The sequence below is a fragment of the Lolium perenne genome, chromosome 6, assembly GCF_019359855.2.
Source record: "Lolium perenne isolate Kyuss_39 chromosome 6, Kyuss_2.0, whole genome shotgun sequence".
Lineage (NCBI taxonomy): Eukaryota > Viridiplantae > Streptophyta > Magnoliopsida > Poales > Poaceae > Lolium > Lolium perenne.
The window spans coordinates 161266816-161292572 of record NC_067249.2 but is presented as its reverse complement, the minus strand read 5'-3'; the positions used below and the strand labels follow the sequence as shown (position 1 = coordinate 161292572).

General features: G+C 47.1%; 1 long non-coding RNA gene across 2 annotated transcripts; it reads right to left on the bottom strand.

Annotated features, from left to right (window-relative positions):
• Positions 1–943: 943 nt before the first annotated feature.
• Positions 944–11939, bottom strand: LOC127309485 (uncharacterized). 2 transcript variants are annotated; one of them, XR_007857172.2, is made up of 3 exons: positions 11555–11939; positions 1876–2039; positions 944–1248 (listed from the first exon to the last, which is right to left on the bottom strand). It is a non-coding gene; the product is annotated as an uncharacterized lncRNA (long non-coding RNA). The 2 variants fall into 2 exon arrangements; XR_011746611.1 differs by lacking the exon at positions 11555–11939 and having other exon boundaries at positions 1876–2305.
• Between the last annotated feature and the right edge of the window lie 13818 nt (positions 11940–25757).

Genomic DNA, 25757 nt, shown 5'->3' with positions numbered 1-25757 from the left:
TAGTTTAATATCTGCAATAGTTAGGCCTTACAAAGGGGGGGAGGATCCAGCGGCACGTAGGGTGGCGTTCGCAAGTCCTAAACAGGATGTTCCGAGGATCAACGTCATGTTGGTTTTTAGGCCTTGTTTAGGATTGGCTTATGAGCACCGTGCGTGGCCGCGAGGCCCAACCTGGAGTAGGATGATCCGATTATGCGGTGAAAACCCTAAATCGTCGTAGATCTCATTAGCTATATCTTGATCAAGCAGGATCACCAAGTATTCGTGCACCCCGTACGAATCATGGGTGAATCGGCTCTTTGAGCCGATTCACAGGATAACCTGAGAGCCGATCGAGGCTCGTATTTAATGTTTACGTGTATGCCATGCAGGAACTAAGCGAGGCATCCCCATCACCTTCCTGACCAGGTATAGGTCAGGTGGCACGCCCTTGCACTTCGCATCGCCGCGTGTGACCAGAAGAGCATTGCGGGCCGTCGCTCGGAGGGGTCTCAGCCAGCCGCAGCTCTAGGCTCTTCCCGGCTCTACACTGTGTTGACAGGCCGCTGCCCGCCGGTGGGTTTTGGCAGTCAACAGTAATGTAATTACCCACGGTAATAGGCTGACGGTGAGCCGTCGGCCATGGTTTGGTCAGCCCCTGCCTTGTAGTAGCTCGGCAATACTTATAGCCGACGGTTACCCCTCGGGTATTAATTTTCTGAGATGTATCACCCCCGTCAGTTTTCATAATAGCCATGGGATTTTTGGCCCGTAAGGGTTTGTTATTACCGAGAGGAGAGTCAAATCCTCAGTTAGTAGGATAACCAACGGTGCAAACAACCCTTCATTCATTCATGTAGTTCATCATAGGACACAATTTCTCAACGAGCTGTTGGTAAAATTTAAACCCAAGATTATTGTTGTCACTAGTCACCTTAATTGCTTTGACTAGAGCAAGGGAACGTGATTAATGTTTCAGAATATTAATATTTCAAGAAAATTCATCATATTACACCTTGCCGCACTAACAAAAGAACATCATTACATTTAAAGTATAAGATCAATCTAGGAAGTGTTGTGCAAAACAAAATTGTGACTAAGATATAGTAAAGATAAAGACCCAAACACGTTGCATAAGCTAAATTTTCCAAACTACAAGACTCCTCATCATAGTCGCCATAGATATCATCACGCCCATCACCATAAAAATCATCACACCGATCGCCATATGGATTAGACCTGGACTCCCCTAGTATTGCTTTCCATTCCCTAAGAAAAGATAACAGTAGTTGTAAGAGAGATGAAAAATTATGTAATGTAGTTCAAACTTAATTGAGCTACAGCAAACTTAACTATTCTGAAATCATGTACGCAGAGACATATAAAGCTGATCACGTCTTAGTATTGGAACAAGGAACGACTCAGCCAAGTGCACAATAAGTAGAGTGACATTAATTGAGCTACAGATACCAAACTTAACTATCGTTATACTAGTACTTCACTCCTATTCTAGCCATACAAGCAGGTAATTACCGATAATGCAAGTCATATCAGTGTATTTGCTACATTTTATTTAATCGCTCCAATTATTCCAGCACTTGCTTAGAGTCATGTTACCAGCCAAAACTTTCTAGCATTCTGATTTAATTTGTCATGCAGCAGTTGCAGGAGTTTGCAAAAAGAACAAAACACAAGAGGCTAACTAAATAACATCAAATAATTTGACAATGGCTAAAAGATATAACAGATGCTTATGTACTACCACCTTTGAAAAGTGCCAATTCTGGATATGCTAACTCGGTCCATTTGTACATGGAAACTGCCTTTTAATAGCGACTATAAATTTCCAAACAATTAATCTATTACCCCTACTTGAAGAATCTATGTTGAACTAACCTTTCAGGTAATCTGGACTATTTGTCCCTCTCCTGACTTGCTTGCTCAATCTGCTGATATGATTCCTCCATAACCTACCTTTTTATCTTAACCATGGCACTGGGCACTAACCTGCCTGCTGAATCTCCCTAACGTGTCTTCCTGCTCGTCGATTCATACATAACCTGAGACAAAGGGACAATGAGCAAATCAACAACTTCACATTCGAATTCATCTCAACCATAGCACTCGACACTAGTCTGACCAATATATATGCAGTATAGGTATGAGTTATCGGAAGAGCTATACAAGTAAGTGCTAAGTGGTACTGTTATCAGATTATCAAATTCCTAATTAGCAGTTCTATGTTCCCCTCTAATCAGTAGTACAAACTTGTAGTTCCCAGCGGAATGTACAAACTGAAGTGAGAGCTACTGCCATTGTGCAGACTAGATAAATGATTCTATATGAGTTAACATGAAGGAGATATGCCCTAGAGGCAATAATAAAGTGGTTATTATTTATATCTTTATGTTTATGATAAATGTTTATATATCATGCTAGAATTGTATTAACCGAAACATTAGTACATGTGTGATATGTAGACAAACAAGAAGTCCCTAGTATGCCTCTTAAACTAGCTTGTTGATTAATGGATGATTAGTTTCATAATCATGAACATTGGATGTTATTAATAACAAGGTTATGTCATTGTGTGAATGATATAATGGACACACCCAATTAAGCGTAGCATAAGATCTCGTCATTAAGTTATTTGCTATAAGCTTTCGATACATAGTTACCTAGTCCTTATGACCATGAGATCATGTAAATCACTTATACCGGAAAGGTACTTTGATTACACCAAACACCACTGCGTAAATGGGTGGCTATAAAGGTGGGATTAAGTATCTGGAAAGTATGAGTTGAGGCATATGGATCAACAGTGGGATTTGTCCATCCCGATGACGGATAGATATACTCTGGGCCCTCTCGGTGGAATGTCGTCTAATGTCTTGCAAGCATATGAATGAGTTCATAAGAGACCACATACCACGGTACGAGTAAAGAGTACTTGTCAGGAGACGAGGTTGAACAAGGTATAGAGTGATACCGAAGATCAAACCTCGGACAAGTAAAATATCGCGAGACAAAGGGAATTGGTAATATATGTGTATGGTTCATTCGATCACTAAAGTCATCGTTGAATATGTGGGAGCCATTATGGATCTCCAGATCCCGCTATTGGTTATTGGTCGGAGTGAGTACTCAACCATGTCCGCATAGTTCTCGAACCGTAGGGTGACACACTTAAAGTTGGATGTTGAAATGGTAGCACTTGAATTATGGAATGGAGTTCGAATATTTGTTCGGAGTCGCGGATGAGATCCCGGACATCACGAGGAGTTCCGGAATGGTCCGGAGAATAAGATTCATATATAGGATGTCATTTTATGTGAAATAAAATGTCGCGGAAGGTTCTATGGAAGGTTCTAGAAGGTTCTAGAAAAGTCCGGAAGAAACCACCAAGGAAGGTGGAGTCCACATGGGACTCCACCACCATGGCCGGCCAGCCCTAGATGGGGTGGAGTCCCAAGTGGACTCCACCATAGGGGGCCGGCCACCCCCCACATGGGAGGTGGGAATCCCACCTTTGGGTGGGAGTCCTAGTTGGGCTAGGTTTCCCCCTCCTATGGAAGGTTTTGGTTTCGGGTCTTATTCGAAGACTTGGACACCAACACTTGGGATCCACCTATATAATGAGGGGCCAAGGGAGGGGGCCGGCCACCCCAAGACCACAAGCTGGCCGCCCCCATAGAGTGGCCGGCCACCCCCTCCCAAACCCTAGCCAAGCTCCTCCACTCCATATTGCCCGCATTGCTTAGCGAAGCTCCGCCGGACTTCTACACCGCCACCGACACCACGCCGTCATGCTGTCGGATTCAAGAGGAGCTACTACTTCCGCTGACCGCTGGAACGGGGAGGTGGACGTCGTCTTCATCAACAACCGAACGTGTGACCGAGTACGGAGGTGCTGCCCGTTCGTGGCGCCGGAACCGATCGTGATCAAGATCTTCTACGCGCTTTTGCAAGCGGCAAGTGATCGTCTACCGCAGCAACAAGAGCCTCCTCTTGTAGGCTTTGGAATCTCTTCAAGGGTGAGACTCGATACCCCCTCGTTGCTACCGTCTTCTAGATTGCATCTTGGCTTGGATTGCGTGTTCGCGGTAGGAAAATTTTTGTTTTCTATGCAACGTTATCCTACAGTGGTATCAGAGCCGTGTCTATGCATAGATGGTTGCACGAGTAGAACACAATGGTTTGTGGGCGTTGATGCTCTTGTTATCTTTAGTTTGAGTACTTTGCATCTTTATGGCATAGTGGGATGAAGCGGCTCGGACTAACTTTACATGACCGCGTTCATGAGACTTGTTCCTCGTTCGACATGCAACTTGTATTGCATAAGAGGCTTTGCGGGTGTCTGTCTCTCCTACTATAGTAGAGATTCAATTTACTCTTCTATTGAAAACATTAGTATCAACGTTGTGGTTCATGTTCGTAGGTAGATTAGATCTCTCTCGAAAACCCTAAACCACGTAAAATATGCAAACCAAATTAGAGACGTCTAACTTGTTTTTGCAGGGTTTGGTGATGTGATATGGCCATAATGTGATGATGAATATGTATGAGATGATCATTATTGTATTGTGGCAACCGGCAGGAGCCTTATGGTTGTCTTTAAATTTCATGTTGAGTAGTATTTCAAAGTAGTTGTAATAGTTGCTACATGGAGGACAATCATGAAGACGGCGCCATTGACCTTGGTGCTACGCCGACGATGATGGAGATCATGCCCGAAGATGATGGAGATCATGTCCGTGCTTTGGAGATGAAGATCAAAGGCGCAAAGACAAAAGGGCCATATCATATCACATATGAACTGCATGTGATGTTAATCCTTTTATGCATCTTATTTTGCTTAGATCGCGACGGTAGCATTATAAGATGATCCCTCACTAAAATCTCAAGATAATAAAGTGTTCATCCTTAGTAGCACCGTTGCCAAGACTTGTCGTTTGAAGCATCTCGTGATGATCGGGTGTGATAGAATCAACAAGTGCATACAACGGGTGCAAGACAGTTTTGCACATGCGGATACTAAGGTGGCCTTGACGAGCCTAGCATGTACAGACATGGTCTCGGAACACGTGATACCGAAAGGTAGAGCATGAATCATATGGTTGATATGATGAACACTTTGAATGTTCGCCATTGAAATCACACCTTGTCTCGTGATGATCGGACAAAGGTGCGGTGGATTTGGTTCGTGTGATCACTAAGACAATGCGAGGGATATTGTTTTGAGTGGGAGTTCACCTAGGGTTTTAATTATGTTGAATTAAAATTTGAACTCAATTTGTCATAAACTTAGTCTAAACTATTGCAAATATATGTTGTAGAGATGGCGTCCCCAATCAATTTTAATCAGTTCCTAGAGAAAGAGAAACTTAAGAGCAACGGTAGCAACTTCACCGAATGGTTCCGTCATGTGAGGATCTTCCTCTCGCGGAAATCTGCAATTTGTGCTTGATGCACCGCTAGGTGACCCTCCTGAGAAGATGAATCCGATGAAGTAAAAGCTGTTTACGCAACTCGGAAAACTCGGTACTCTCAAGTTCGGTGTGCCATCTGTGCGATGCGGAATCCGATCTTCAAAAACGTTTTGAGCACCATGATCCTCATGAGTTGATGAATGAGCTGAAAGCTATATTCGAGACTCATGCGGCGATGGAATGCTATGAAGCATCGACACATTTCTTTTGCTGTATGATGGAAGAAGTCAGGTCCGTTTGTGATCACATGCTCGCCATGACCGTGCATGCGAAGAATCTCCGTGACTTGGGAATAGTGATTCCTAACAGACTGGGATTAATCGTGTCCTTCAATCAACGCCACCAAGTTACAAGAACTTTGTGATGAACTACAATATGCAGAACATGAACATGGAGTTACCTGAACTCTTTGGCATGCTAAAAGCTGCTGAGATTGAGATCAAGAAAGAGCACCAAGTGTTGATGGTCAACAAGACCACCAGTTTCAAGAAACAGGGCAAGTCTAAGGGAAAATTCAAGAAGGGTGGCAAGAAAGCTGCCACGCCTCCTATGAAACCTAAGAACGGCCCTAAACACGATGCTGAGTGCTATTACGCAAGGAGAAGGGACACCGGAAGCGTAATTGCTCCAAGTATCCGGCTGATCTGAAGAGCGGCCTTGTCAAGAAGAAGAAAGAATGTATATACTGATATACATGTTATAGATGTTTATCTCACTGGTTCTCGTTCTAGTACCTGGGTATTTGATCTTGGTTCGGTTGCTCATATTTGTAACTCGAAACAGGAACTAAAGAATAAACGAAGACTACTGAAAGATGAAGTGACGATGCGCGTTGGAAATGGATCCAAAGTCGATGTGATCGCTGTCGGCACACTTCCTCTACATCTACCTTCGGGATTAGTTTTAAGCCTAAATAATTGTTATTTTGTACCCGCGTTGAGCATGAACATTATATCTGGATCTTGTTTAATGCAAGACGGTTATTCATTCAAGTCTGAGAATAATGGTTGTTCTATTTTTATGAATAATATCTTTTATGGTCGAGCACCACAAAAGAATGGCTTATTTCTGTTAGATCTCGATAGTAGTGATACGCATATACATAACATTGATGCTAAGCGAATTAAACTTAATGATAATTCTACTTATATGTGGCACTGTCGTCTTGGTCATATTGGAGTGAAACGCATGAAGAAACTCCATAATGATGGATTACTTGAATCACTTGACTTTGAGTCACTTGATAGATGCGAAGCATGTCTAATGGGAAAAATGACAAAGACTCCATTTTCTGGTATGATGGAGCGAGCTACTGACTTATTGGAAATCATACATACCGATGTATGTGGACCAATGAGTGTAGCATCGCGCGGTGGTTATCGTTATGTTCTAACCTTCACAGATGATCTGAGTAGATATGGGTATATCTATTTCATGAAACATAAATCCGAAACTTTCGAGAAGTTTAAGGAATTTCAAAGTGAAGTATAAAATCAACGTAACAAGAAGATCAAATTTCTACGATCTGATCGTGGAGGTGAATATTTAAGTTATGAGTTTGGCATGCATTTAAAGAAATGCGGAATACTTTCACAATTGACACCGCCGGGAACACCACAACGAAACGGTGTGTCCGAACGTCGTAATCGAACTCTCTTAGATATGGTTCGTAGTATGATGTCTCTTACTGATTTGCCGTTATCATTTTGGAGTTATGCATTAGAGACAGCCGCATTCACTTTAAATAGAACACCATCAAAATCCGTAGAAACGACACCGTATGAATTATGGTTTAATAAGAAACCTAAGCTGTCGTTCCTGAAAGTTTGGGGTTGCGAAGCCTATGTAAAGAAGTTACAACCGGACAAGCTAGAACCCAAAGCGGAGAAATGCGTCTTCATAGGATACCCTAAGGAAACTATAGGGTACACTTTCTATCACAAATCCGAAGGCAAAATCTTTGTTGCTAAGAACGGAACCTTTCTTGAGAAAGAATTTCTCACTAAAGAAGTATTTGGAAGAAAAGTAGAACTTCGATGAGATTGATGAATCTATACTCGTTGATCGAGTAGCGCGATGCGGAAGTTGTACCTGTACCGCCTACACAGCAACGAGAGGAAGCTAATGATAATGATCATGAAACTTGACGAGGAAACTATTGAACCTCGCAGATCGACAAGGGAACGTGCCACTCCTGATTGGTATGATCCTTGTCTAAATGTCATGATTGTAGATAACAATGATGAGGACCCTGCGACGTATGAAGAAGCGATGATGAGCCCAGATTCCAACAAATGGCAAGAAGCCATGAAATCCGAAATGGGATCCATGTATGATAACAAAGTATGGACTTTGGTAGACTTACCTGATAGCCGAAAGGCTGTCGAGAATAAATGGATCTTCAAGAGAAAAACAGATGCTGATGGTAATATTACTGTCTATAAAGCTCGACTTGTCGCAAAGGGTTTCCGACAAATTCAAGGAGTTGACTACGATGAGACTTTCTCACCTGTAGCGAAGCTAAAATCTGTGAGGATTTTGTTAGCAATAGCTGCATTTTTCGATTATGAGATTTGGCAGATGGATGTCAAAACGGCGTTCCTTAATGGAGACATTGAGGAAGAGTTGTATATGGTACAACCCAAAGGTTTTGTCGATCCTAAAAATGCTGACAAAGTATGCAAACTTCAGCGTTCAATCTATGGACTGAAGCAAGCATCAAGAAGTTGGAACCGACGCTTTGATAAGGTGATCAAAGACTTCGGGTTTATACAGTGTCATGGAGAGGCCTGTATTTACAAGAAAGTGAGTGGGAGCTCTGTAGCATTCACGATATTATATGTAGATGACATATTATTGATCGGGAATGATATAGAACTATTAAGCAGTGTTAAGGGTTATTTGAATAATAGTTTTTCAATGAAAGACCTTGGTGAAGCATCATATATATTAGGCATCAAGATTTATAGAGATAGATCAAGACGCCTAATAGGGCTATCACAGAGTACATATCTGGACAAGATTCTAAAGAAGTTTAGAATGGACAAAAGTAAGAAAGGGTTCTTACCTATGTTACCAGGCAAGGTATTGAGTAAAACTCAAGGACCGGCTACGGCAGAAGAAAGAGAAAGGATGAGTAACATCCCCTATGCCTCGGCGATAGGATCTATCATGTATGCCATGCTATGTACTAGACCGGATATAGCACATGCCGTTAGTTTGACTAGCAGATATCAAAGTGATCCAGGAATGGAACACTGGACAGCGGTCAAGAATATCCTGAAGTACTTGAAAAGAACTAAGGATATGTTTCTTTGTTATGGAGGTGACCAAGAGCTCATTGTAAACGGTTACACCGATGCAAGTTGGAACACTAATCCTGATGACTCTAAGTCACAATCTGGGTACGTGTTTATATTGAATGGTGCTGCGATGGCTGGGCAAGCTCGAAGCGATTGCACGGTGGCGAAATCTTCAACGAGAATCAGAGTACATAAGCGGCTTCGGAGGCTTCATCGAAGCGGTATGGATGAAGAGGTTCATTGTAGAGCTCGGTGTGGTTCCTAGTGCATTGGACCCATTAATCATTCTTCGTGATAACATGGGTGCCATCGCCAATGCACAAGAGCCAAGGTCACACAAGAGGCTGAAGCATATCAAGCTGCGTTACCACTCGATTCGCGAGTACATCGAAGATGGAGAAGTAAAGATTTGCAAAGTACACACTGATCTGAATGTAGCAGATCCGTTGACTAAAGCTCTCCCTAGGGCAAAGCATGACCAACACCAGAATGCCATGGATGTTAGGTATATTACAATGTAATCTAGATTATTGACTCTAGTGCAAGTGGGAGACTGAAGGAGATATGCCCTAGAGGCAATAATAAAGTGGTTATTATTTATATCTTTATGTTTATGATAAATGTTTATATATCATGCTAGAATTGTATTAACCGAAACATTAGTACATGTGTGATATGTAGACAAACAAGAAGTCCCTAGTATGCCTCTTAAACTAGCTTGTTGATTAATGGATGATTAGTTTCATAATCATGAACATTGGATGTTATTAATAACAAGGTTATGTCATTGTGTGAATGATATAATGGACACACCCAATTAAGCGTAGCATAAGATCTCGTCATTAAGTTATTTGCTATAAGCTTTCGATACATAGTTACCTAGTCCTTATGACCATGAGATCATGTAAATCACTTATACCGGAAAGGTACTTTGATTACACCAAACACCACTGCGTAAATGGGTGGCTATAAAGGTGGGATTAAGTATCCGGAAAGTATGAGTTGAGGCATATGGATCAACAGTGGGATTTGTCCATCCCGATGACGGATAGATATACTCTGGGCCCTCTCGGTGAAATGTCGTCTAATGTCTTGCAAGCATATGAATGAGTTCATAAGAGACCACATACCACGATACGAGTAAAGAGTACTTGTCAGGAGACGAGGTTGAACAAGGTATAGAGTGATACCGAAGATCAAACCTCGGACAAGTAAAATATCGCGAGACAAAGGGAATTGGTAATATATGTGTATGGTTCATTCGATCACTAAAGTCATCGTTGAATATGTGGGAGCCATTATGGATCTCCAGATCCCGCTATTGGTTATTGGTCGGAGTGAGTACTCAACCATGTCCGCATAGTTCTCGAACCGTAGGGTGACACACTTAAAGTTGGATGTTGAAATGGTAGCACTTGAATTATGGAATGGAGTTCGAATATTTGTTCGGAGTCCCGGATGAGATCTCGGACATCACGAGGAGTTCCGGAATGGTCCGGAGAATAAGATTCATATATAGGATGTCATTTTATGTGAAATAAAATGTCGCGGAAGGTTCTATGGAAGGTTCTAGAAGGTTCTAGAAAAGTCCGGAAGAAACCACCAAGGAAGGTGGAGTCCACATGGGACTCCACCACCATGGCCGGCCAGCCCTAGATGGGGTGGAGTCCCAAGTGGACTCCACCATAGGGGGCCGGCCACCCCCCACATGGGAGGTGGGAATCCCACCTTTGGGTGGGAGTCCTAGTTGGGCTAGGTTTCCCCCCTCCTATGGAAGGTTTTGGTTTCGGGTCTTATTCGAAGACTTGGACACCAACACTTGGGATCCACCTATATAATGAGGGGCCAAGGGAGGGGGCGGCCACCCCAAGACCACAAGCTGGCCGCCCCCCATAGAGTGGCCGGCCACCCCCTCCCAAACCCTAGCCAAGCTCCTCCACTCCATATTGCCCGCATTGCTTAGCGAAGCTCCGCCGGACTTCTACACCGCCACTGACACCACGCCGTCGTGCTGTCGGATTCAAGAGGAGCTACTACTTCCGCTGCCCGCTGGAACGGGGAGGTGGACGTCGTCTTCATCAACAACCGAACGTGTGACCGAGTACGGAGGTGCTGCCCGTTCGTGGCGCCGGAACCGATCGTGATCAAGATCTTCTACGCGCTTTTGCAAGCGGCAAGTGATCGTCTACCGCAGCAACAAGAGCCTCCTCTTGTAGGCTTTGGAATCTCTTCAAGGGTGAGACTCGATACCCCCTCGTTGCTACCGTCTTCTAGATTGCATCTTGGCTTGGATTGCGTGTTCGCGGTAGAAAAATTTTTGTTTTCTATGCAACGTTATCCTACATAACACTAGTATTCTATACATGAGCGAAGGTGCTCCAATTGATTCCGAGACTGCTGGAAGGTAATTTCGTACTATGCTATGTGCAACAGTGCTACAATAGATGGCTAAGAAGGCATCTCTAGGCAGATCGGAACTCTCTACCATTTTATGTATTGTGTCGTGTTCACTGAGAATATAAAGTAAAAGTTGAGTGGGTAACAATTGAGTTTATATCAGATATAATTAAGCACATGCAAACAACAAAATTACAAATTACTCAATTGCGATGCTTTTGATCTAGCCACATCAAACAGGAAAAATTCTTACCAGGCTTAAGTATATATGACAAAATTTCCTCATATACCAATATCGGTTGATTTCACTTTGCCTAATCATTAAAACTAGCAGCTGATCCGTATGTCAATAAGTGAAAACAACTGGGAGTTGGATTGTGCACTTACCGGGAAGGCTGCACACAATGAACTGACAACGGCCGGGCAACTGATCCACACACGCAGATCAGGCGAGGAGGAAACCAGATTGGGCAGAGCAGCACCCATCTTAGGCAGCCGGTAAGAAGGAAGGGAAAGGCCAGCTGATGACCAGGACGGATGACATAGACGCAGCGCCCAATGCGCATCATATCGAGCCATCGACCCACAAGGCCGCTAGGAGCCCCGATGATAGACGAGACGCGCGGGAGGGCATCCACGATCGGATCCTGGCCGAGGCGAGCAGAGCAGAATATCTCCTGATCTGGGGGAAAGATGGGAGCGGAAAACGGGATGACGAAATGGTGGATCATACTAGCGCGGGTCTGGTGGCCTCGACGGCGAGGCGGGCGTGAAGTGCTCGTGGTGGTGGCGGCGAGGAGGAGGAGCTGACGGCAGTTGGAGTCGTGTTCTCCGTCGCTTGGGAGGCGACCAGGTCTAGGTGAGGAGCACTCAAAATATAAATAAATGGTAGTGGAGCGAAAATTTAGGGGACGTATGATTGTTAGTTGTACTATGTAGAAACTGAAAAGATCAGCACGGCGGGAAGAAACAAGATTGAGGAAAAAACCGCTATTTTTGGCGCCACATTCTCTTATATGTTTTCAAATTAACAATATATTGGTAACTAAAACTTTGAGACTTCACACAAAAATATTCGATGAAGTATGAGAGTTGGCCATCCGTCATCGCGCAATCAACTATACCGTCGGTTATTGAAAGTCATGCCCGAGAGGTTGTCGATTACCGTCGGCCATTCGATCGGATAGCCGAGAGTTAGCCATCCCCCGTCGTGTAATTGACTATACCGTCGGTAATTGGTAGTCATACCCGAGAGGTTATCGATAACCGTCGGCCATTCGATCAGATAGCCGAGAGTTGGACATTCCCCGTCACGCAATCAACTATACCGTCGGGTATTAGTAGTCATACCCGAGAGGTCGTCGGTAACCGTCGGCCACTGAAGCTACCGTCGGTTATTGCCACAATAGCCGACGGCCCGTCGGCTATTAAGTTTCACCGTCGGCAATTAGGGGATTTCTAGTAGTGCTAGTCGATGAGATTTCCATTCTCGGTCCTGTATTTCTACACAATATGTTCCCCTTCGAGAGGTTCATGGGAATATTAAAGAAATATGTTCGTAACCGTGCTAGGCCAGAAGGAAGCATCGCCAAGGGCTATGGAAATGAGGAGGTAATTGAGTTTTGTGTTGACTTTGTTCCTGACCTTAAGCCGATTGGTCTTCCTCAATCGCGGCACGAGGGGAGACTAAGTGGAAAAGGCACGATCGGAAGGAAATCAACGATATGTATGGACGGCCATTCTCACGAGTGAAGCACACCACACAGTTCTGACCAATTCCAGCTTGGTGGCTCCGTACTTTGAGAAACACAAGAATATTTTACGCTCGGACAACCCTGGGAAGCCTGAATCCTGGATTAGGAAGGCCCACATGGAGACTTTCGGCAGTTGGTTGAGAAAACATTTAATGAGTGACGATCATGTTGTAGATCAGCTGTACATGTTGGCCAAGACACCATCTTCGACTATAACGACTTTCCAAGGGTACGAGATAAATGGGAATACATTTTACACGATCGCCCAAGATAAAAAGAGCACCAACCAAAATAGTGGTGTCCGCTTTGATGCAGCAACCGAGAATGGGCAAAAGGTCACATATTATGGTTACATAGAGGAGATATGGGAACTTGACTATGGACCCTCCTTTAGGGTCCCTTTGTTCCGGTGCAAATGGTTCAAGCTAACAGGAGGTGGGGTAAAGGTGGACCAGCAATACGGAATGACAATGGTGGATTTCAACAATCTTGGTTACCTTGACGAACCATTCGTCCTAGCGAAAGATGTCGCTCAGGTTTTCTATGTGAAGGACATAAGTAGCAAACCGAGGAAACGGAAAGATAAGAAAACGATCAGTACATCATGCGATGATCCAAAGCGCCACATTGTTCTTTCAGGGAAAAGAAACATCGTGGGAGTGGAGGACAAGACAGACATGTCAGAAGATTATAATATGTTTGCTGAAATTCCGCCCTTCAAAGTGAACACCGACCCAAGCATTAAGTTAAATGATGAGGATGCTCCATGGATACGGCCCAATCGTAAGCAAGCAGGGACACAAGGGAAGAAATGATGTGTAATAATTTGTTGTACCAAACTTTGTTGAATGAATCATGTGAATTATATTACCCGTGATGTGTTTGGTGTCCATTTTCGAATGATTCAATTGGCTCGAGATAGCACTGATGATACATGAAATTTGGAGTGATTCAGTCATACTCCTGCATACAGGAAATTTGGAGTGACTAAGTCATACTCCTGCATACGTGAAATTTGGACTGACTAAGTCATACTCCTGCATACAGGAAATTTGGAGTGACTAAGTCATACTCCTGCATACATGAAATTTGGAGTGATTTAGTCATACTCCTGCCTAGGCGTATAATATGCATACTCGTAGTCTTCATAGCCGCCGCCGTTGTACTGGTAGTCGTCGCCTTCTAAGTTGCCGGCGTCGTCGTCGCTGCTGTCGTCGCTGTCGTCGGGCGGCGCTCGTGGCACGAACTGAGGGTAGCGCAGGCGGGGGATATCGCCGGCCGTGATGTAGTCCATGACGCTCTGCAGAGTCCGGCCGTACCACCATAGCCGACGGCCGGCCTCGTGGACGTTTCCAGGAGGCGGACCGTCCTCCTCATACTCAGCGAGCGCCCTCTCACGCCGATTGATGAAGAAGGCGTCCCAAGTATGCTGGTTATCGGGATGCCAGCGGGGATTCATCCGCTGCTCCGGCGTGAGGTCGAGGTAGTAGTGGTTCGTGATGGCCGCCCGGCGCGCAGTACCCTGAGGGACGGGAGGGACCGGCACGCCGCCGGCGCTTAGGCTCCAGCCGGCAGGGACGCGGTAGCCCGGTGGGCAAGGGTAGTTCGAGGCGCAAAGCTCCTCCACCTGCTGGTAAGTTAGAGTGGGTGCGGTGGAAGCCATGAGAGAGTGATGAGAGATTGTAGAGATGTGATAATGCTGGCCAAGCCGGGCTACCTATATGTAGTGACAAATGGCGGGAAAAATGGGAGCGGGAAGACAAGAGGCGGGAAGAAAGAGGCGGGAAGAAAGTGGCGGGAAGAAAGAGGCGGGAAGAAAGTGGCGGGAAGAAAGAATTTTTTGATATATTATTTTTCTGATTTTTTTGATATATTATTTGTATTTTTAAGAATTTGAATTGAATTAGTTTTATTTTCCTGATTTTTTTGATATATTATTTGTATTTTTAAGAATTTGAATTGAATTAGTTTTATTTTCTTGAATTTTTTGATATATTACTTGTATTTTTAAGATTTTTAAATGAATTAGTTTTATTTTTCTGATTTTTGTGATATATTATTTGTATTTTTAACATTTAGAAATGAATTAGTTTTATTTTCCTGATTTTTTTGATATATTATTTGTATTTTTAACATTTAGAAATGAATTAGTTTTATTTTCCTGATTTTTTTGATATATTATTTGTATTTTTAAGAATTTGAATTGAATTAGTTTTATTTTCCTGAATTTTTTGATATATTACTTGTATTTTTAAGATTTTTAAATGAATTAGTTTTATTTTTCTGATTTTTGTGATTTTAAAAAAGAAAAGTATTTTCAAAAATACCTTTAGTCGCGGTTGGCCAGCGCGGGAACTGAAAAACCCGCCGAAATACCCTTTAGTCGCGGTTGGGGAGGCGACCCGCGACTAAAGGTTACCCTTTAGTCGCGGGTCGCCTCCCCAACCGCGACTAAAGGGGGGGGGGGGGCTATAAATAATCGCGCCCGAACCGTCGCCTCCATTCTCGTCTTCTCCGCGCTGTTATCACCAGAATTTGACCGAGTCAGAGGTGGGCCGCGATCAAGATGGACTTGAAGGATATACATGGAAGAAATATGTGAATCGGCCTTTATATGCAAAGTGTGGGCTAGTTGGCCCGTGTATCTGTAACATATTAGGATACGTGTCGGTTAGTTAGAGTTTGTCTCGTATACGGTGGGGATTATTCCCACGTTAGAAAGTCCCTTGGACTATAAATATGTATCTAGGGTTTATGGAATAAACAACAACCAACGTTCAACCAACAAATCAATCTCGGCGCATCGCCAACTCCTTCGTCTCGAGGGTTTCTACCGGTAAGCATCATGCTGCCTAGATCGCATCTTGCGATCTAGGCAGCACAAGCTTTATGTTGTTCATGCGTTGCTCGTACTGAAGCCTTTTTGATGGCGAGCAACGTAGTTATCATAGATATGTTAGGGTTAGCATAGTTCTTCGTATAACATGCTATCGTAGTGCAACCCTTGCATATCTAGCCGCCCTTACACCTATCTTAGGTGTAGGGGCGGCACCCCGCTTGATCACTATTTAGTAGATCCGATTCGTCACGGTTGCCCCTTGTTCTTCAAGGGTTAGTTTAATATCTGCAATAGTTAGGCCTTACAAAGGGTTGGAGGATCCAGCGGCACGTAGGGTGTCGTTTGCTAGTCCTAGACAGGATGTTCCGGGGATCAACCTCGTGTTGGTTTTTAGGCCTTGTCTAGGATCGGCTTACGATCACCGTGCATGGCCGCGAGGCCCAATCGTGAGTAGGATGATCCGATTATGCGGTGAAAACCCTAAATCGTCGTAGATCGCATTAGCTTTATCTTGATCAAGCAGGACCACCATATATTCGTGCACCTCGTACGAATCATGGGTGGATCGGCTCCTTTAGCCGATTCACAGGATAACCTGAGAGCCGATCGAGGCTCGTATTTAATGTTTACGTGTATGCCATGCAGGAAACTAAGCGAGGCATCTCCATCACCTTCCTGACCAGGTATAGGTCAGGTGGCACGCCCTGCACCAGCATCGGACGTGTGTACCAGAGGCTTTGCGGGCCGTCGCTCGGAGGGACCAGGGCCAGCCGCAGCCCTAAGTTGTTCCCGGCTCTACTGTGTTGCCCGTCGCTGCCCGCCGGTGGGTTTTGACCGCAACACATTCTGGCACGCCCGGTGGGACAATCGTCTACATCAACCACATCGCCATCTACATCTGAGATGGCGGACGGCACGCCAGTCACGTACGAGGATCTGACCGACGAGCTCAAGAAGAAGTATGACGAGGTCAAAGCAATCCTCGAAGCCGATCTCATCGGCTCTTTTCACAGAACCCGTTCACATGGCATCAGGTGGAAGGGGTTCTCGCCTGACGGTGCGCTCGATGGGATAGACCTCTCTGCCCCGTCAGAAGAACGCACCAGGTCCCTGCGGCGGGAGATCAACTACTTGGTGGCTCACTCGCTGCACCGCCACTCTGAGAACCTGGTGAACGCTTTGGAGCGTGTCGCTCTTCAGGTGATCCAGGAGATCATGAGGCACCAGTACTCGCCGTCAGGACCAGCTCTCGGGACACATCAAGGAGAGTTGCCACTCCAGTCCCGTCCACCGCTGCCATTTGCATTGGCAGCACCAGAAGTGCCGAACTCACCGGCATTCGTCGTCTACAAGATCGGTGGTGACCCTAGTGACTGCCAGTTCTTGCATGAGGCGCCTAAGGAGATCCCTCACGGGTACATGTGCACGTATGTGCCAGATTGCGGTAACTGGGCGCTCACGAACCAGGCCACAACATCAGGGGCTCCTGGGAAAATAGGAGGAACGTCAGCGACAGATCTTGAGAAGCAGACGTGGCTAACTAAGTACGCCACCCCGACGAACCTCCAGAGCTCAGCTCCTGCAGTTGGCTCAGAGCTGGAAAAGCAAGCATGGCTGGCTAAGTACGCCACCCCGGCGAATCTTCAGAGTTCAACTCCTACAGCCAGCACAGCGGATCAGATCAGTACCATACTGAGAGACCAGTTCGGCATGGTGCCGAAAAGGAGGGCAATCGGCTATTCCAAGCCATACCCCGACGAGTACGAGTTGATCCCCCTACCACCTAAATATCGGCTCCCTGATTTCTCCAAATTCAGTGGATCAGATGGTTCCAGCTCCATCGAGCACGTGAGCCGATATTTGGCACAGCTAGGAACGGCCTCAGTGTCGGATCCACTACGCGTGAGGTTCTTCTCATAGTCCCTCACGGGATCGGCTTTCGGGTGGTACACCTCGTTGCCACCAGACTCGATCCGGACTTGGAAGCAGTTGGAAGAACAATTCCATATGCAGTAACACTCAGAGGCTTCCGAGTCTGGCCTTGCCGATCTAGCACAAACACGTCAGAAGCGTGGAGAAACCATGACAGAATACATCCAGCGCTTCAGGAATCTTAGGAACCGATGTTATTCGGTTCGTGTGACTGAAAAGGAAGCGGTCGAGTTGGCAGTAGCGGGCCTTGCAGCGCCACTCAAGGACATGGCCTCCCAAGCAGACTACCCCTCACTGGCGCACATGGTTCAGAAACTGTCGGCATATGAACAGCGCCACCCGGACTTGTACCAGGACAAATTCAAGCGTGCAGTAGTCCTGGTCGAGGCAGAGGAAGATGAAGTTGCTGCGGGAGATCAAGAGGTAGCAGTGGCTGAATGGACTCGGGGGGCAACCCCCGTGTCCTGCAAGTGGGTAAAGCCACCAGGCCCGCCCAGGGGGTTTGATTTTGACGTGACCAAAACTGAGCAAATCTTCGACCTCTTACTCAAGGAAAAGCAGTTGAAGATACCTGAAGGTCTCAAATTCCCCACGGCACAAGAGCTAAACAGAAAGCCATACTGCAAATGGCATAATTCGCTCTCCCATGCCACCAACGACTGCAGGGTGTGGCGTCAGCAGATCCAAATGGCGATAGAACAAGGACGTCTGATTTTCAACCAGTACGCCATGAAGGTCGACACCCACCCCTTCCCCGCCGTTAACATGGTGGAGTGCACTTACCCTGAAGGTGGCCAGCCAGGATCCTCGTTCAGCATCAACATGGTAGGACTTGGACACCACGCTGGCAAGGATGGAGACGAGGGCAGCTGCTCTCGTAGCAAGGACACAGAGGAGGCCGCTCCACGCGATCGGTTTCGTCATGATGGCAAGCGCTACGTCACAGAGGGAGAAGTGAAGAACATAAGATATCAGCGACCCCTCTCTGATCACCTCCTCAACAAGTATGTGAGTCAGTATGACCAACGCCGACGATCCAGCGATGATGATGAAAGAGATCGTCTGGCTAGAGAAGCCAGAAGACATCGTCGGCATGATCGCGATGAGGAGGAGTACGAGCGCCGTGCCAAGGAAGAACCAAGGGAGCAAGGCGACGAAGATAGGCATTGGGACTGCCCCTTCTTCAGACACTGCTGGGATTCAGGAATGAGCCGATTGCCTACAATCGGCAATTGCCCGGAATGCAACCAGAAGAAGAAGGAGGCAGCCAACGTGTCCGTGTTTAAACGTCTAGGGCCTCTCCCACCACAAGGCAAACGCGCTGAGTCCCCTTGGCTGGAAGATCTCGAGGATTCAGAAGACGAGGGAGAAGAAGAAGAAGACAGGTACCACCGTCCAAGGTGGTGCCCGGATGGACTCAGCCGTTCCCAAAAGCGCAGGGTTCAGCGATTGCGCGGCTTGGAGGAAACCGAAAGGTTATACCTGCATACGCTAAGGAAGGCGCGACCTGATCTAGCTGCGAAAGTTCAGCGAACCCTGGATGAAGAGGGTCATCCACGGAAAATGGAGTGGCGCCCCAAGCAAAGGAAAGCCGATGATGATACATCGGCTGGCACAAACATGGTGTTCATCCTTCCTTCGGAGTTCAGTGCTCCAGGATTAGACGAGGCACCTGTGGCACAACTTGACTGCGGCCCACGGCCGGTTATCTTTGAGAAGCCACGAGAAAGAAGCTACAGACATCTGAAGGCCTTGTGCTTGCGAGGCTATATCGATGGGAGGCCTGTCAATAAGATGCTGGTGGACACCAGAGCGGCAGTCAACATTATGCCATACTCTATGCTACGTCGGTTGGGACGCTCTAGCTCAGATCTAATCAAGACCAACGTGACATTGAGCGATTTCAACGGTCAAGCGTCCGACGCACAAGGTGTTCTGAACGTGGATCTGACCGTAGGAAGGAAAACTATCCCTACGACGTTCTTCATCGTCGATAGCAAGAGCACCTATGCTGTTCTGCTAGGAAGAGATTGGATCCACGCCAACTGTTGCATTCCCTCCACGATGCACCAATGCATAATACAGTGGGATGGAGATGAGGTAGAGGTCGTCCAGGCCGATGACTCAGCCGAAATTTCAACGGCTGGCATGAACGCTTGGGAAGTAGCAGGCCAAGAGCCACTCTCAGGTATCAATTTGGACGACTGCGAGCGCATCGACGTGACGAAGGGAAGGGTTAAGCTGGTTTTATCCACTGGCCTGACCATGTAGCAAGAGAAAAACAATGAGCAAACGTGGCGAGGCCGATCCTTGGGATCGGCCCCAAGGATCTATGAAGGAACATTACAGAGCTTTCATTGAGCGCTTCGATCAATATGGGGGCCGATTCCAGCAATCGGCCAAAATTATCCTCATCACATGTTCTGCTTGTGTTCAGCATCGATCTACTGGGCAGCGGTTACGTCGGCGGAAGAGAGTCAACACGAATCCTATCGGAGCCGATGTACAAATACAATGCCTTGGTTAAACTACAGAGCCGATATCTGTAGTCACCTGACAGATTCGGCTCGGGGGGCATCTAATCAGATGAACATGCCCAGATTGAACATGTGTGCAGTGAAGCATTGGGGGCCGATTAGAAAAAATCGGCCAGATCAAAAAAAAATTCATGACATACAGCCGATGCAAGTGCACAGTCATCGACTCTAGTATAACTTCGCAGATTCTACTGGCTACGTGTTCAAAGCGCGGATCTTCACCAAGTCCAGTTCAGCTGTGGGGCCTTCTGCTTCCTCGAGGGAGTAAAGCAATGAGCCGATTCTGGTGCTTGAATTGTCTTGTCGAAGATTTTCAGCCCGTGGTGCTGATTCGGCTTTCAAGGGAAGAAGGGTGATCGGTTTTGGTGCATCCTCACCGATATTCTCGCCTTGAGTAATGCTCGGGGGGCAGCAGGCCTGGTAGATGCTCTGTTTGGGAGCCGATAGGGTACCATCGGCTGATCCTTCGTCGCAACCTTCTTCACAGAATGATGAGCGCTCGCAGAAGAGGACCGCTGAAACTGGTGGAGGAATTCAAAGGCTTTCCTGAAGGCTCTACATTATCCACCAGATCTCAAAATCATCAGTTGTAGAATCGAAGGGTGAATTTTAAAAAAAAGGACCGATGCGTTGCTATCGGCTCATTACGCATTGGCTAAGGGGACAAATCGGCAGGATCAGTATGAGAGGAAATCGGCTAAGTTAAGCTCAAAGGAAATCGGCAAAATCAAATTGGGAGAAGTTCTTCATTGATAAGCAAGATTTCTTACATAAAGAGCTGATTGCTCTCAAAAGGAAGTACTAGGGGATACATTGCCCCATCTACTGGTCCTATACTAAAAGTCCTATCTACGGGCCGTCGCTGCCCTCGTCATCGCCGTCGTCGCCGCTGTCGGCGCTACTCCCGGCGGGCTCATCGTCGCTGCTCCAGTGGCCGCCGACCGGGCCCTCATTGTCCTCGTCCTCCTCGTCAGCGTCGTCGTCGTCGCTGTCGAAGTCGCTGAGGTTCCCCGGCCAGGGGCAGAACCGCTTGGCCGGCGGCTCGTCGGAGGAGGTGTCGTCCTCCTCCTCCTCCTCTTCCTCCTCCTCCTCCTCGGGAGAGGTGAAGTCGCAGGAGAAGCGATCGTCATCGCTCTCCTCCTCCGTTTCCCCGTCGGCGAGGAAGCGGAGGTCGCTCTCCCCATCGGTCAGGGACTTGTCGTCCTCTGACCAGATGGAGAAGTCATGGCTAGACTCCTCCCCGGCCTCAATGGCGCGGCGGGTGTTGGCCGTGTGGACCTCCGCCGGGTTCGGATCCGGCGTCGGCTCGCGAGAAGAAGAGGACTGGGTGGAAAGATCCGATGAAGCAGAGGAGGAAGAAGACATGGTGGCGCAGAAGGGCTTTTGGGGTGCTAATGCGAAGGGGATGTGAAAGTAAACTGTGCGGAGCGGTTAAATAAAAGGGGATATAGTGGAAATTCAATGCCACAGCAGTTTCCGAGGAAGTGGTGCTTAAAAGAAAAAGAAAAACTGCCAGGCCACGCGGAGAAGTTGAGAAGGCAAGGCGTCATGATGAAGGATACTGCAACGGTTCTGCCACGACATGACCCAACGAAGGAAAGCAGAGTGATTTTGGAATTATCAATTCCAAAACCAGGGGGGCATGTGTTATCACCAGAATTTGACCGCGTCAGAGGTGGGCCGCGATCAAGATGGACTTGAAGGATATACATGGAAGAAATATGTGAATCGGCCTTTATATGCAAAGTGTGGGCTAGTTGGCCCGTGTATCTGTAACATATTAGGATACATGTCGGTTAGTTAGAGTTTGTCTCGTACACGGTGGGGATTATTCCCACGTTAGAAAGTCCCTTGGACTATAAATATGTATCTAGGGTTTATGGAATAAACAACAACCAACGTTCAACCAACAAATCAATCTCGGCGCATCGCCAACTCCTTCGTCTCGAGGGTTTCTACCGGTAAGCATCATGCTGCCTAGATCGCATCTTGCGATCTAGGCAGCAGAAGCTTTATGTTGTTCATGCGTTGCTCGTACTGAAGCCTTTTTGATGGCGAGCAACGTAGTTATCATAGATGTGTTAGGGTTAGCATAGTTCTTCGTATAACATGCTATCGTAGTGCAACCCTTGCATATCTAGCCGCCCTTACACCTATCTTAGGTGTAGGGGCGGCACCCCGCTTGATCACTATTTAGTAGATCCGATTCGTCACGGTTGCCCCTTGTTCTTCAAGGGTTAGTTTAATATCTGCAATAGTTAGGCCTTACAAAGGGTTGGAGGATCCAGCGGCACGTAGGGTGTCGTTTGCTAGTCCTAGACAGGATGTTCCGGGGATCAACCTCGTGTTGGTTTTTAGGCCTTGTCTAGGATCGGCTTACGATCACCGTGCGTGGCCGCGAGGCCCAATCGTGAGTAGGATGATCCGATTATGCGGTGAAAACCCTAAATCGTCGTAGATCGCATTAGCTTTATCTTGATCAAGCAGGACCACCATATATTCGTGCACCTCGTACGAATCATGGGTGGATCGGCTCCTTGAGCCGATTCACAGGATAACCTGAGAGCCGATCGAGGCTCGTATTTAATGTTTACGTGTATGCCATGCAGGAAACTAAGCGAGGCATCTCCATCACCTTCCTGACCAGGTATAGGTCAGGTGGCACGCCCTGCACCAGCATCGGACGTGTGTACCAGAGGCTTTGCGGGCCGTCGCTCGGAGGGACCAGGGCCAGCCGCAGCCCTAAGTTGTTCCCGGCTCTACTGTGTTGCCCGTCGCTGCCCGCCGGTGGGTTTTGACCGCAACACGCGCGACTTCTCTGCCAGGCGACGCCGCCGATCGACGCCGCCGCCCGCCCGCCGCCAACGACGACGCCGCCGCGCCGCGCCGCCCCGCCGCCCTCTTCTCGCGCCGCCCGCCGCCCTCTTCTCACGCGTGTACGTCTTGACGACGCCGTCGTCCTTCTCTCTCGCGCCGCGCCGGCCGCGCCGCCCGCCGGCTGTGCGCGCGTTCTTCGATCTCTCCGACGTATACGTGTAGACCGCCGCCCGCACGCGCCGCACACGCCCGCCGGCCGCGCGCCGTTGTTTTTTGACCGCGCGCCGCCACCCTTCTGGCCGCCGGCCGGTCGACCGCCGGCCGCGCGCCGCACGTGCCGTACGGATCGAAGAGGAAGGAAGGAGAAAAGGGCGCGCCAGGGGCACGGCCGTCCCTTTTTTTGTTTTTTTTTTGTTTTTTTAATTTGTAACTAAGTACACATAACAAAAAAAGTATATACTTAACAAAATAAAGTACCGCAATTAAAAAGAAGTACTTAACAAAAAAATTACTTAACAAAAAAAGTCCCTTTTATTTTCTTGTTAATTTTAACTTAATTCACTTAATTACCAATAAAATTAACTTAATGAACTTAATTAACCTAAAAATTAACTTAATGATTCTTGGTTAACTTAGTGAACAAAAATAAATAAAAGTTACCGCAACTTAGTGAACAAAAATAATTAACTTAATGAACTCACCGCAACGATGACGACTGCCACCGCCACCATGTGGCGTATACGTTGTTCCCAAAAATAGTAGAACAATCGTACCACCGACAGAGAGAGAGAGAAACGTGCGCACACCGACGCCGCGCGTATACGGAGGGGGTGGCGAGGGGCGGCGCACAACTTTGTGCGCCGCCCCCTCGCCGCCCCCTCCGTATATGCGTGGGGTAGTCGGTGTTTCTCTTTGATCTCCTCTCTCTTGCCTTTTCGCCACCGCCCCTTTCGCCACCGCCACCGTCCTTTCGCCACCGCCACCGTCCTTTCGCCACCGCAGCCCCGTTTCACCACTGCCGCCCCCCTTTCGCCACCGCCCCCTTCTTCACTTAATTAATTTGTTTTGACTACATGTTTTCAGGACTGACATATGGCGGACGATAGAGCTGACCCGATTCTGGACAACTATGATCCGGACCTTGAAGACCATATGTTCGGCATCATAAAAGGCGATATTCTATATGTGCCGACCGGACAAGAAGAAGATGATATCTCTTCTTATCTGAACCTTGAGGGTGAAGATGAAGGGCGCCGTCAGCAAGATGATGCCGAAGAAACGTCGATAAACGACGATCTTCAATTGGAAGTAGCAACCACCTCCGGCGCCGAGGTATATATATACATTGAGCCTCTGGTGATACAAACTAACTGATTTGAATAAATATGTGTGTACTAACGCGCGCGACTCTCTTTCTTATTTTAGCCCTCGGCCGGATCATCGAAAAAATCGAGTACATCGTCAAAGCGTGGCGCAACCAAGACGATGAAACCAAACAAAACATGCACCATCGAGGTTGTCGAGGAAGCAACCGGCAGGCCGCTGGAGCTCAGCAAGAACGCCACCAAGTTTATCAGCCAATGCGGAGCCGTTGTTAGAGACAACGTCTCGATCACCGTCCAGGAGTGGAATGAGCCAAAGAAGGCACGTCTTGGTTTCACTTTTGTCGATAAGAGAACAAAAAAAGATTGCTTCAACAAGCTTATGGAACATTTCTTTCTACCTCCGGAATACCGCAAATACGATGAGAAGGGTAACAAGATTCAGGAAAACAAGGAGAGGTGCAAGCTAGTCAAACAGTTCGCTCTTTCTAAGATGTCCAACGCATTCCGGAAATACAAGCAAAATCTAGCCCATGACTTTGTCAAGCAGGGCAAGACTCCGGATTTCAAAGGACAATATGAGAAACTGCAACATGATTGGCCAGAATTTGTGAAGCAAAAGAAATCGGAGCAGTTCCTTGAAATATCGAAAAAAATAAGGAAAATGCGGCTAAGAAGGAGTACAATCATATTATGGGGCCAGGAGGGTATCGCTTTTGGCAGCCTAGGTGGGAGAAGATGGAGAACGAGCTGAGGGCGCGAGGAATCCGTCCAGGTACGGAGGGATGGGACCCAAGGGCCAAAAGCTGGTGGTACGGGCATGGGGGATCGCTGAACCCGGAGACAGGGGAGTGTGTTTATCAGGGCAAAATAATTAAACCCACCCAAAAGCTTATTGAGGCAATGAGGGATGCTCAAGAGGGGAGGATCAAGTTCAACAGAGAGAACGACGCCCTGACAAAAGCCCTCGGGAATCCTGAACACGGAGGACGTGTACGAGGCATGGGGCCCATTCCGTGGAAAGTAGGGTTCCCCCAGAACGATGACCCGTACGGTTACAGAAGCCGTAAGAGAAAGATGGATCGGGATGCAGATGTTGTGGCGCAGTTGGTAACGGAAATGGATGTGATGAAGAAAACCGTGAGTGTACTAGTAGCCGAAAGAGATGCAGCTCGGGCGCAGCATGAAGATCATCCAATGGATCTCGGAAGCCAGCAGCAGAGAAGAAGCAGCGTGGCTTCCACGGAGGCCTCACCGGCTGGTGCACCGACGATGAAAATAATTCACCGGAGCCTCTGGTGGTCGAAATTACTGCACCGGAGCCTCCTCGCTACCCCGTGGACGATATAAAGGAGATGAAAGCATGTCATCTGTATTATCCTATCGGGA